Below are 13,163 nucleotides of genomic sequence, written 5' to 3'. Positions count from 1 at the left end.
TCCCACCTGTGACTGAATAATAATTCTGTCAACATCATATACTTGACAAATGGTCATCTATTCTCTGATTAAAAAATCTCTAGGAAGGGAGAATGTACTACTTTCCCAGGTTTCACTTTAGCATATCTCTGATTGAAAGACTTTCCCAGAATAGCCATTAATTCTCTGTGTGGCCTTGAATGAGTCACCTCACCTTTGTGGACATAAGTTTGTTCAGATTTAGAATGGGAAAGAGGTGGCATCAAAGGGAAATAGTTGTCACTGAAGCTCTTGGTCAAAGAAATCAATTTTCTCTCCCAGGAATCAAGAATCACTCATCTGAAGCCTATTGTGAATTGTCTACTTTAACTTCTAGAACCTGAACAACTTTGAAGATCTTATGCATTGTCTTCAATTCTTCTCCTTAAAGAAGCTGCTTCTTCATCTATCTATCTATCTATCTACATCTATATTTACATCTATATCTATCTATATATGCTTCAACTGAAGTACAAAAGAAAAAGAGCAGGAGTAGCAACCCTAACCTCAGACATAACAAAAGCAAAAATAGATCTAATTTAAAGAGATAAGGGAGGAAACTACATCCTGCTAAAAGGTACCATAAACAATGAAGTAATATCAACACTAAACATATATGCACCAAGTGGTATAGCATCTAGATTCTTAAAGGAGAAGTTAAGTGAGTTACATGAAGAAATAGCAAAACTATACTAGTAGAGGACCTCAACCTCCCCCTCTCAGAACTAGATAAATCTAACCACAAAAATAAACAAGAAAGATGTTAAGAAGGTGAATAGAGTCTTACAAAAATTAGATTTGGTAGACCCCTGGAGAAAAATGAATAGGGATAGAAAGGATTATAGCTTTTCCTTGAAAGTACATGGCACCTACACAAAATTTGACCATGTACTAGGGCATAAAACCCTCACAATCCAATGCAGAATGGCAAAAATATTAAATGCAACCTTTTCAGATCATGATGTAATGCAAATTACATGTAATAAAAGGCTATAGAAAGATAGACTAAAAATTAATTGGAAACTAATCTAATCCTAAAGAATGAGTAAGTCAAATAACAAATAAAAAAATAACTTTATCCAAGAGAATGACATTAATGAGACAACATACCAATACTTATACACAGCAAAAGCAATTCTTAGGGGAAATTTTATATCTCTAAATGCTCACATGAGTAAAATAGAGGAAGAGGGGATCAACAAATTGGACACGTAACTAAAAAAACTAGAAAAAGAACAAATTAAAAATCCCCAATTATATACCAAATTAGAAATGCTGAAAATCAAAGGAGAGATTAATAAAATTAAAAAAATTGAAAATTAGTAAATTATTGAACTAATAAATAAAGCTAAGAGCTAGTTTTATGAAAAAACCCAATAAAATAGATAAACTTTTGGCTAATCTGATTAAAAAAAAGAAAACCAAATTAGCTGTATCAAAAATGAAAAAGAATGAATTCACTGCCTATGAAGAAGAAATTAAAATAATAATTAGGAGCTATTTTGCCCAACTGTATGCCAATTAATCTAACAATCTCAGTGAAATGGATGAATATTTGCAAAAATGTAAATTGCCTAGATTGACAGAAGAAACATATATTATTAATTATGTTATTTATATATATTTAAGAATATATTATTATTTGTATTGTATTATATTATTTATATATAAGTAGCATATTTTAAAACAAGATTCTTTTGTTACTCTTTACCTATCAATCATTATCTTTAACAGCCACAACATCTTATGCCATTTAATAATTAAATGAATCTTTTCCTTTACACAAAAATGTTTTCTGCCCTTTTCACCACCAAATTGCAGTGTACCTTAGACTATGAAGGAGTTTCTAAATACCACATGAAACCACCTAATTTAAATCTTTGGTCTGTACCCACAGAAGGAGAATCTGCAAGATGGAATAACTAAGTATTCCCATTTTGCCCACCCAAGACTCCCCATTACTCTAATGCTCATGGTTTGAGACAAAGAAATTTTTGTTTCAAGAGCTTTATAAATTAGATTCATGAATTTTTGAATTAATTCTTCATGGAAACCACTAAGTTCCTTAAAGGATCAGCTCAAGTGCCACCTATATGAAGATCTTTCTTATTTTTCCCTAGTTGTCAGTGTCCCTGCATCTCCCTATCAACACAGACTCAATAAGGTTTTTAGATATCAGTATTTCAGTATAAGAAAGCATAGGACTCCAAATAAGAAAATAAGGTAAGCCAGCTTTACTGAAGCTTCCTTTGGCCTAGCAAGTCAGTGAGGTTACTGTATACTATACAAGCCCAATTATGTTTATTTTCTACACACATGAACTACAAGTGAATGAGTTGAATCCCTATAGAAGAATGTAAGCTCCCTGTCACTCTAGGCCCTTAAGTTTCAGGTCCTAACCTGAAAGAACACCAATGGCTGTTGAGTTGGTGAATTAGTTCAATTAGTGAATCAGGAAAGAATTAGGTGGCCAGGTAGGGGCTAGTTGGGCCTCCCCATGTTAATTAAATGACTCCTCCTCTCTCAAAGGTATCTTAGTGAGAACAATTGCTGTTTTCTTTTAAGATAGAAAAGTGTTGGTGTGTAGTTGGCATGTAATTGGTGTGGTGTGATGCTTGCTTTTACTGTAAAGGGTTAGTGCATAGTAGGCATGTAATTTGTGTATAATTGATGTCACTCACTTTCACATAAAGTTAAGTTGTGGTTGAACTGGCTGTTGTGGTTTTCATGTTAAAGTATTAGCTTGTTGGAGTACAGTTGGCTTGTTGTGGTTTTGGCATATGTGTTAGCATGTGGTTGGCATGTAGTCAGTTTTCTTTGGTATACTAGCCCTTTGAAGTAGCAGCGCATTACAACTAAGCTGGGCAATTTTTTAAAAGGTAGAGTTTTTTATATAAAAAGGCAACACTGACAGGATCTCCAGCAAGATGTGTTTGGCAAAGGGGGTAGAGTGAAGATGGCAGCTGGAAAGCAGGGACTTGCTTAAGCTCTTCCCCAGGTCCCTCCAAACACCTGTAAAAAATGGCTCTGAACAAATTCTAGAGCTGCAGAACCCACAAAATAGCAAAGGGAAGCAGGGCTCCAGCCCAGGAAAGCCTGGATGGTCACTGGGAAGGGTCTATCGCATGGAGATGGGAGCGGAGCAAAGCACAGCCCAGCATGAGCTGCACCAGGACTAACCAGACCAGGAACCAGGTGGAACAGGAGGTAGGGCCCTGAATCATTGAGCTGTGGAAGTTACCAGACTTCTCAACCCACAAACGCCAAAGACAACAGAGAAGGTTAGTGAAAAAACTTCTAGATCAGAGTAAAAGGAGTATGCAGTCAGTCCTAGACCCATGGGTGTAGAAGTGGTGCAGCTCTGGGGCTGCTTTCAGAGCTACAGCTGCAGTTGTTTCCAGCCCCAGGCCCACCCTGTGGAAGGAATTAAGTGGCATATCAGAGTGGGAGTACAGATCCTGCTTAGATCTGAGTCACAGTCAGGGATGGTAGTTCTTGGGGGAAGAGGGCTGCTGTGGCAGAGTTTGCTGTGAAGAGGTAGCTCTAAAAACAGCAGAGCAGCCCCTAAAGCTTGGGGCAAAGTACTTTCTACTTTACAAGCAGTCATAAGCTGACAAAAAACTCAAGGGTCAAGTAGTTGGCTGGGAACATGAACAGGCAGCAAAAATTGACTCAGACTCACACTCAGACTTTGGAATTTTTTTGGTGACAAAGGAGAGCAAAACATACAGCCAGAAGAAGTCAACAAAGTCAAAGAACCTACATCAAAAGCCTTCAAGAAAAATATGAATTGGTCTCAGGCCAAGGAAGAGCTGAAAAAGGATTTGGGAAAGCAAGTAAGAGAAGTACAGGAAAAACTGGGAAGAGAAATGAGAGTGATACAAGAAAATAATGAAAAAAAAACAAGTCAATGACTTGCTAAAGGAGACCCAAAAAATACTATGGAAAATAACACATTAAAAAATAGACTAATTCAAATGGCAAAAGAGCTCCAAAAAGCCAATGAGGAGAAGAATGCCTTGAAAGGCAGAATTAGACAAATGGAAAAGGAGGTCCAAAAGACCATTGAAGAAAATACCGCCTTAAAAATTAGATTGGAGCAAGTGGAAGCTAGTGACTTCATAAAAATCAAGATACTATAAAACAGAACCAAAGGAATGAAAAAATGGAAGATAACATGAGATATCTCATTGGAAAAACCACTGACCTGGAAAATAGATCCAGGAGAGATAATTTAAAATTTTTTTGACTACCTGAAAGTCATCATCAAAAAAAGAGGCTAGACATCATCTTTCAAGAAATTATCAAGGAAAATTGCCCTGATATTCTAGAACCAGACAAAGATTCCAAAAAGAAAACTGCTAGGAATATTGTCACCAAATTCCAGAGCTTCCAGATCAAGGAGAAAATACTGCGAGCAGCCAGAAAGAAACAATTTGAATATTGTGGAAATACAATCAGAATGATACAAGATCTATCAGCTTCCACATTAAGGGATTGCAGTGCTTGGAATATGATATTCCAGAGGTTAAAGGAGTTAGGACTAAAACCAAGAATCACCTACCTAGCAAAACTGAGTATAATTCTCCAAGGCAAAATATGGATTTTTAATAAAATACAGGACTTTCAAGCTTTCTCAGTGAAAAGACCAGAGCTGAATAGTAAATCTGACTTTCAAACACAAGAATCAAGAGAAGCATGAAAAGGTAATCAAGAAAGAGAAATCATAAGGGACTTACTAAAGTTGAACTGTTTTGCTTACATTCCTACATGGAAAGATGATATGTGTAATTCATGAGACCTTTCTCAGTATTAGGGTAGTTGAAGGGAATATACATATTTACAGACAGAGGGCACAGGGTGAATTGAATATGAAGGGATGATATTTAAAAAATATAGAATTAAAGTAAGGGATGAGAGAGGAATATGTTGAGAGGGGGAGGAAGGGAGAGATAGAATGCGGTAAATTATCTCACATAAAAGTGGCAAGAAAAAGCAGTTCATTGGAAGGGAGGAGGGGGCATGTGAGGGGGAATGAGTGAATCTTGCTCTCATCTGATTTGACTTGAAGAGGGAATAACATACACACTCAACTGGGCATCTTACCCCACATGAAAGTAGGGGGAAGGGGACAAAAAAGGGGGGACTATAGAAGGGAGGGCAGATAGGGGGAAGAAGTAATCAGAAGGAAACACTTTTGAAAAGGGACAGTGTCAAGGGAGAAAATTGAATAAAAGGGGACAGGATAGAAGGGAGGGAAATATAGTTAGTCTTTCACAACATGACTACTTATGGGAGTGTTGAATTGCTTGCCTTCTTAGACAGAGTGGGTGGGAATGGAAGAGGGGAGAGAATCTGGAACTCAAAGTTTTACAAGCAGATGCTCAAAAAAAGTTTTTTTGCATGTAACTGGGAAATAAGATATACAGGCAATGGGGCATAGAAATCTATCTTGTCCTACAAGAAAGTAAGGGGCAACAGAATGGGGGGGGGAGTGGGGTGACAGAAGGGAGGGCTGACTGGGGAATGGGACAATCAGAATATATGCCATCTTGGAGTGGGGGGGAGGGTAGATATGGGGAAAAATTTGTAACTCAAAATCTTGCTGAAAACTGAAAAAATAAAGTATGAAATTAAAAAAAAAAGATGTGTTTGGTGACAGGCCCATTGATGTGATTGGTAGACTTGGGGAATTTAGACATGGAGAGGATTGAGACATCAGTAGGCTAATTAGGACATTGGTGTTCTAGGTAGCTGGGTAGCTGTGACTGATTAATGCAAGCCTTTTTAATATTTCTATATCATACAAAAAAGTAGCAATTGTTCTTGCTCAGAGACCTTGACTGAAATGACCTGTGAACCTTCCAGAGTTACATTTAAGCTAAAATTCAATATCTTTGGAAGAGTGACATAGAGAATCCCCACTTGATATTTGAGGATAAATCTAGAACAGAGGTAGGGAACCTGGGTGTGGCATTTTGACTGAGTCCAAGTTTTACCAAACAAATCATTTTATTAAGGGGATTTGTTCTGTGAAGTTTGGATTCAGTCAAAGGGCTTCACTTGGGGACCTAGAAGACCACATGTGCAGCAGCTTCACCACCCCTGATCTAGAACAAAGATAATACAGTTCAATTGAAACCCATTTTGTTAACCCCTTTCTCAGTAATCTAAGATGTAGGTGTAAATTCTCTGTCTGCCAAGTACTCAGTAGACTACCTCTCCTAGGCATTGGGAAGAGCTAAGCAACACTTTATAGAGTGAGAAAACACCTACAAATAACATTTTCAATAAAGAAGATCCTGGGCTTTTGAGTCAAAGGAGCAGGCTCTCTGGCAGATGTTACAAAGATTGAAAGACCTGGACTATGTTACCAAGATTGAAAGACCCAGTGATGGGTTATGTGCCTTTCATCTGAGGACCTGCATCGCCAAACTTATTACCCACCGGCTACAGGGGAGTGGATTTTTCAACCAAAAAATCATCTCTCAAGTAAGTTGTGATATGTGTGAGTGGAGGGATTGTACCTACACCTGTGAAATTATAGCTCTAGGAAGGAGATATATATCATATATATATATATATATATATATATATATATATATATATATATATATATATATGTATATGTATATGTATATATTAGAGAGACATATATGACAGATGTTATATATGAGATATATAAATGATATATATGAAATATATTATATATGAGATGTACATGATATATATGAGATACTTGAAATATTTATGATATATTCATAGAGATATATGGGATATAATATATATATATATATGTGTTATGTGAGATATATTTTTATATTGTATATATGAGATATAGATATATACTTATGTAGATATGTAGATGATATTTACATACATGAGGCATATATGATATTTATATGAGATATAGGATATGTATATATGTTATATATGATAGATGAATAATACATGCTACATATATTTATGTGAAATTATATGAGATGCATACATTTACATCATATATGAGATATATATGAGCTATATGAGCTTTATCTCATATATATGAGATATATGAGAGAAATATTATACATGTATATGTGTGGATATATACATACATACAAATATTTATATATGTTAATGTATACACATATGTGTTGTCAAATCTGTGGTGAAAGTAGTACATTATCTTTACTATGACTGCCATTGCTCACCTCTCAACCAAACTTGCACAAAATAGAAGCTAGAGAAATAGAGAGGGGGGATAGATCTGAGAGGTGTAACAGAGTTGGAAGCAACAAAGGGCTCAAGATAAAAAATGCTATCTACCTATAGAGAGAGAACTGATGAACTCTGAGTATAGATTGAAACAGAAAATGCCAACTGGCATTGGTAGGAGTTTCCTCACCTGGGAATATGCCTTACCAAACAAAATATAATACAGTTCAACTGAATCCCATTTTGTTAATCCCTACCAAAAATGCAATATATATGTCCACTCACTGGGATAATTTGAAGGCATAAAAGGTACTTAGGCTTAGAAAATATTCATATAACAACTGGCAGATATAGTCAAGAGCCCAGGCCTCTTTGGCCTATACAATGTCAAACATCTAGGATACTGACTATATCTTTAGGCATTCATCTAAGTCAACTTCAACAAATCAACTTCACCAGCACGAGAGGAGTATAGGGGCTTTCCTTCGTAAAAGATCTATGGTTTCAATGGATAGAAACTACAGTATGAGTCCATGATTCAATATGGCGCCCTCAAAATAGCTAATGTGATCTTAGGAAGCATCAAGAGGAACATTTGTTGTCGCTGTTTAGTCATTTCTGAACATTTATGACCCCATTTGGGGTTTCTTTGGCAAAGATACTAGAGTGGTTTGCCTTTTCCTTCTCCTGCTCATTTTTACAGATAAAGAAACATAGGCAAACAGGGTTAAGTGACTTGTACAAGCTCACACAGCTAGTATGTGTCTGAGGTTGGATTTGAAATTAGTTCCACTTGACTCTGTGGCCTATCTATCCACTAGTCTATCCACTGTGCCAACTAGTGCCCAAAGAAGAGCATAGTATCAAGAATGAGGGAAGAAATATTCCCACTATATTCTTCCCTATTCAAACCATATATGCAATTCTGTGTTTAGTATAGGGATAGCATTTTAAGACAGGCAATGACAAGATAGAGACTGCCCAGAAGAAGACAACCAGGCTTTTGAGGAGATTGTATGATCACAGATTTTAAGCTGAAAGGCACCATGGAAGTGATCTGGTACAACATCCTCTTTTTTTATAGTAAGTAAAGAAAATGAGGCCTAGCGAAACTAAATGACTTATCCAAAGTCATTTGGTACTAAATGGAAGAACCAAAATTCAAATACATATGCTTTGATGTCAAATCCAGGACCTGCTAGTGCTGGAACTTCTGCTGGTTTTGGTGGTTTTCCAGGTCTTGGTGCTGGTGCAGAGGCTGGTGGAGTTGGTGCTGTAAGTGCAGTTCCTGGTTTAGTTGATACTTGTGGTCTGGTTGTTGGCTTTCAGGCTAAATTGTTACCCTGTTGTTGCTTCTCTTCCTGTAGCTACTGCTACTGCTTTGGCTGCTTTTCCTCCAGCTCCTGCTGTTTTTGCTGCTGCTGCTGCTGGTGCTTGTGATGGTGGTGGTGTTATTGGTGCTGGTGCTGCTGCTGCTGTTGCTCCTGGAGATGCTATATTTGTGCTCCTGTAGGTGCTGGAGGTCCTGCTAGTTTGGTGGTGCTACAGGTGCTGCTGCTGGAAAGGCTGTTGGACTTGCTGTTGGTACTGGAGGTCCTGGTTGAGTTGGTGCTGGTCTTGGTGCTTGTAGTGGAAACACTCCATCAGCCTCTCCACCAGCAGCAGCACTTCTAGCGACAACAAAACCAAGGGGAGCTCCAGCACTAGAAGCTCCAGCAACAACATCACCATTAATACAACATCTCCAGGAACAGCAGCAGCAACATCACCAGAAGCAAAAGCAGTAAGGTTAGCAGGAAAACTAGCACCAGCAACACCAACACCACCACAGCCAGCAGTAGCCCCAACACCAGCAGCTCCAGCATGACCAGCAACACCTTCAAAGGTAACAACTTACCAATTAAAGGCCAAAACAGGCCATTTGCTCACAGATATCACTGTGTCAAAATCATCAGCATGATAATGGCCTGCCAATTACACACCAATGAGACCCTAACACTTTATTATGACAGCCAGCAAAAATACTTTAATGACATGCCAGCAACAGAATAGCAATTTATTGTGAAAGTCACCAGTACTACCACAAGTACCAAGACCAGCACCAACTCAACCAGAAACTCTACTAGTCTCTCTAACACCAGCTTCAAAACCTATAGTGCCACCAATGCAGTGCTAGGATCTAAAGCAGCAACAGCAGCAATATCTTCAATGTTAGCAACAAACCAATTACATGCAAACAACCTGCCAATTACACACACATAACACTTTGTCAAAATTAACTATACTTTAATCACATATCGATTACACACCAATAACACACAGTTTAATGTGAATAGCAGCAAAACACAATAATTACACGCTAAAACAAACCACTAGTGGTATTGCTGGTGCTGGTGGGACTGGTGCTGGTGCTGGTGCTGATGCTCCTGGTTTTCGCAGTAAAGTATTAGCATGTTTTTGCATGTACTTCATGTGTTATTGTACCTTTCACATTAAAGTGTTTGCATGTTGTTGCTCTGTAATTGTCAAGTAATCAGAGTGTGGTTGATTTTGACAGTGATATCTGCCTGTAATTGGCATGTTGATGGCATGTGATGGGTTTGTTGCTAACTCACAAGGTTGGTGTTGGTGCAAATGGTGCTGGTGGCCTCTTGTTCATTTCAATGTGAAGTGCTGGCATATAAGTGGCATGCAATTGTTATCTTGTTGGGTTTCAGGTCAAGTGTTAGCATGTTGTTGGAGTGTACTTGCTGCTAGTGTTGCTGGTGCTGATGCTGCTTCTGCTCCTGCTGCTCCTTCCCTTGTTGCTCCTGTTCCTGCTCCTACTGCTACTAGTTGCCTTTGCTGGATTTCACTGTGAAGTGTTGGCATATAATTGGCACGCAATTGGGGTCTTGTTGGCTTTCAAGTGAAGTATTAGCATGTCATTGGAATGTAATTGCTGCTCCTGCTGATGGTGCTGCTTTTCCTTCTCCTGCTGCTGCTCATGGTTGTCCTATTCCTGCTGCAGCTCCTCGTACTCCTGCTCTTACTCTACTGGTTGCCTGTTGCTGGTATTGACAGTAATGTATTGGCATGTAATTAGTGAGCAATTGGTATCTCCTTGGCTTTTAGTAAGTGTTAGCATATTGCTGGAGTGTAATTGCTGCTCTTGCTGCTGGTGCTGGTACAGTGCTGGTGCTGGTGCTGATACTGCTGGTAGTGGCCTGTTGTGGCTTTCAAGGCAAAACATTGGCATGTAGTTTGAGTGCAATTGGTTTCTTGTTGGCATTCAGGTCAAGTATTAGCATGTTTTTAGAGTGTAATTGCTGCTAGTGCTGCTTTTACTGGCTTGTTGGTTTTCATAGTAAAGTGCTACCATGTTGTTAGCAGACATTTGGCATGTTGTTGGCTCTGAAATAGTGATGTTGGCATGTTGGAATGTAATTGGTATGTTGCTAATTTTGCCAGTAAAGTGTTTTTGTTGGCTTTGAAATTGTATTGTTGGCATTTTGTTGCAGTGTTGTTGTCTTTGATGTGATGGTGACTTGTTGTTGGAGGATGCTGTTTTTATGGTATGATGTTGGGGTATTGTTGCCTTTGACATTGTGATGTCAACATCTTATTGACATTGTGATGTCATACCTTATTGGTGTGAATCGTGTTCTTTGTGTTTGAAATTTTCCCCTACTTCTTTCCTTCTTCTTTGCCAGATTGCTTATAGGATAGGATAGCATAGCTCAGGATATGACTGTTCACCTAGGGCAGAACAATTATTTCCTTAGGTTGCTAAGACAAATTGCGTGTATATATTCTGAGACAGTAAGAGAACATATAGTTAGTATTTATCTGTATTTTTTTGGGTGGTAGGAAGATGGGTATTACAGAAGTACAAAAGTACAAAAAAATCCTTCCAGCACAATATACATTAGCCAATCACCTTGAGGAAGCAGTGGGCAACACATTGCAGCTATGCTGTGTACTTTTTTATTTTGAGCTGGAGTTTTTTATGTAAGAGGGCAACACTGACAGGATGTCAAGTAGGATGTTTCTGGACAGAGGCCCATCAATATGATTGATAGACTTGGGTAATTTAGACATTGAGAGGATTGATACATCAGTGGGCTAAGTAGAACATTGATGTGCCTGGTAGCTGGGTAGCTGTGACTGATTAATGAAAGTCTTTTTGTTTTAAATTCTACATCTTGTGAAAAAGCAGCTGTTGTTTTCATTCAGAGACCTTGGCTGAAATGACCCATGAAGACCACACCAAAGTCGGAGCAGCTGCAGAACTCAGTCAGTAAACTGGGTGGGGAGAGTGCTTGTCACAAGAAACTGGTGTCAATCCCCAGGCCTCTCAGCCCAGGAAGGGAGCCTGTCAGAGCTACAAGAGGCAGCAGTGCTGTGCCTGTGGCTGTGAGAATAAGCCTTGCAGCCCACAGCCTAAAGGTTTGAAACTTGCCCTCTTGAACTTCTGGGAGCCATGAAGACCAGGTAAAATGGCTCTCATCTCTCCCTTCCTGACACAGATAATACTCCTTTGGGAGAAACCCCCAAAATAGAAGAGCCAGAAGTGGGGCTTCAGTAGCTGAAGAGCAGGAGTTCCTGAGCCCAAGGGGGGTGGAGCCAGCAAGGGTCAACACCAGGACCCAAGAGGTGCCTTCACAAAACCAGGAGAAGGGACAGACACCAGCATAGACAACTACTCAGACCACCCATGCTGTAGCACAGCCCTAAGGGAAGAGGAGACTTCCAACACCTGGACCACTCCTCTCCCACACCTCACAAAATCAGAGGCCATAGCCCACAAAGCCAGTAACTAGGCCCACAGTTCCAAGCACAAGAAGCTTGGGACAAAGCCCTCTGAGCCCCAGAAGCACAGATCCACTTTAAAAGCCAGGAAAAAAGATAATCAAAATGAAGAAGCAATCCAGAAAATCCAAAGACTATTGATTCTTTTTATGGAGACAAGGAAGTTCAAAATACCAATTCAGAAGAAGACAGCATTGACACTATACCCGCATTTGAAACCTCAAAAGGGAATGTGAACTGGTTTCCAGGCCAAAAAGCATTCCTGGAAGAGCTCAAGGAGAACTTTAAAAACCAAATTAGAGAGGTAAAAGAAAAAATGAAAAAAAAACTTCACTGAGAACAAATCTTTAAAAAGTAAAATTGGCAAAATGGTTAAGGTGGTTCAGAATTTAATTGGAGAGAATGAATCCTTGAAAAGTAAAATTAACCCAATGGAAAAGCACGTTCAGAAGCTAAATGAAGAAAGCAATTAGCAGGAGATGGATGTTTTATGAAATAAAGGAATTCCAGACCTTCCTGATGAAAAAAACCAGAGCTCAATGGAAAATTTGATCTTCAAATACAAAACTCAAGAGAGACATAAAAATGTAAACAGGGGGAAAAACTTGTTATTCAAGAATGTTTACATTCTTACATAGGATTATATTGTTTTATATATGTTATTGTATGTCAATCTTGAGAATAGTACAATTATTATGACAACTGAAAGGCATATACATAGACTGATAGTGTCAGTATAAAGTAACTGATATGATGATAAAAAATATAATTAAGGTGTATAAAAGAGATGATGCTGGGAGAAGAGGTAAGGAGGTGGTAGAAAGGGGTAAAATTATATACATGAAGAGGCACAAAAACATATTATAGTAGAGGGAAAGAAGGGAGTGAGAAGAGCAGTATTTGAGCTTTACTCTTATTGAATCTGGTTCAAAAAGGGAACAACATACTCTGATAAGCATAGAAATCAAACTTGTCCTACAGACAGTAGGAAGGGAAAGGGGAAAGAAAAGGAGAGGGGTGGTAAGAAGGGAGGTAAGAAGTAGCAAGGGGAAAAGGGCAAGATAATGGAGGGGAGTCAATAGGCAGGGAAAAACTGAGGAAGGCAGCAGTCAAAAACAAAACTCTTTTGAGGAGTGGAAGGGAGAAGGAAGAAATAT

This window comes from Trichosurus vulpecula, chromosome 3 (genome assembly GCF_011100635.1).
Source record: "Trichosurus vulpecula isolate mTriVul1 chromosome 3, mTriVul1.pri, whole genome shotgun sequence".
In the NCBI taxonomy this organism is placed as follows: domain Eukaryota; kingdom Metazoa; phylum Chordata; class Mammalia; order Diprotodontia; family Phalangeridae; genus Trichosurus; species Trichosurus vulpecula.
Note: the sequence above shows the minus strand (reverse complement) of the source record.